The sequence below is a fragment of the Mus musculus genome, chromosome 4 (genome assembly GCF_000001635.26).
Source record: "Mus musculus strain C57BL/6J chromosome 4, GRCm38.p6 C57BL/6J".
Classification (NCBI taxonomy): Eukaryota; Metazoa; Chordata; class Mammalia; order Rodentia; family Muridae; genus Mus; species Mus musculus.
Window position 1 is genome coordinate 53,905,160 of NC_000070.6, and position 931 is coordinate 53,906,090.

Below are 931 nucleotides of genomic sequence, written 5' to 3' on the forward strand. Positions count from 1 at the left end.
CTTTCTAAATAGTAACTGACTTAAAAGCCATCAGGCTGGGTACATAGCTAATAACACATCCACATCGCACATCTGTGTTGTGCATGCATGTGGCAATAAAAAAGTGTACATTGTGTTTATGTGAGTGTGTGGTGTGTGCATGTAGGTAGGATGCATGTGTGTGTGTCTGTATCTGTACACTCCAAAAGTTAAGACACTGCCCATTGTAGGTCAGAATAACAAATTTAGGTTATTGAGTTATGAAGTTAACTCATCCTCTAGAGTCTTCCTGTTTATCCTTTACTTATGAAAACAAAAAAGGAAGATGAACTCCCTTGCTTTTTCTCATTCCCCAGAAGGCTTCGCTCAAAGAAACAATTCCTTGTGTCTACAGAAGAAACTGTGACTATTAGAAGCTGGATTACCATTTCAATGGCTTCTGACATTGAGGGGTTTTCAAACCGTTTCAGTAGGGCTGATTTGAAGATTCAGACTAAAAGCAGGCACTGTAGTGGGTGTCCCTCTCCATGATCTCATTTAAATTCAGAGCAGTTTTCCCTGCCCTGAGAAGGGTTGCAGGTGTGGCTGCTATGTCACACGTGTGTCGGTAGGTGGCAGAGAGGCTATGCCACCACTCAGCGTTCTGACCTGTGAACATCTGAATCATTAATATCTCAACACTCCCTCACAAAACAAGCCCGAGAAGACCACCAGCCCAGTGCCAGGCAGTCCCAGTCAGGAGGCTATTCTGAGACACTGACCAGTCCAGCGATGCACATGTCCAAAGGGCTCCCAAGAGGTTGGAGACTAGAACAACCCTGCCCTGTGACCGTGGTCCCTGTCTGGAGTGAACTGGATTCAGATGACCCTTGCATGGGGCCCCAGGGGGAGGACCTGGGCAACAAGTGAGCCTAAGATGACCACCAGTTTGGAGCCATGGAGCCCAGACACA

General features: G+C 46.6%; 1 pseudogene; it reads left to right on the forward strand.

Moving 5' to 3' along the window:
- The first annotated feature begins 536 nt into the window (after nucleotides 1–536).
- Nucleotides 537–661, forward strand: Gm23745 (annotated as a pseudogene).
- Nucleotides 662–931: the final 270 nt, after the last annotated feature.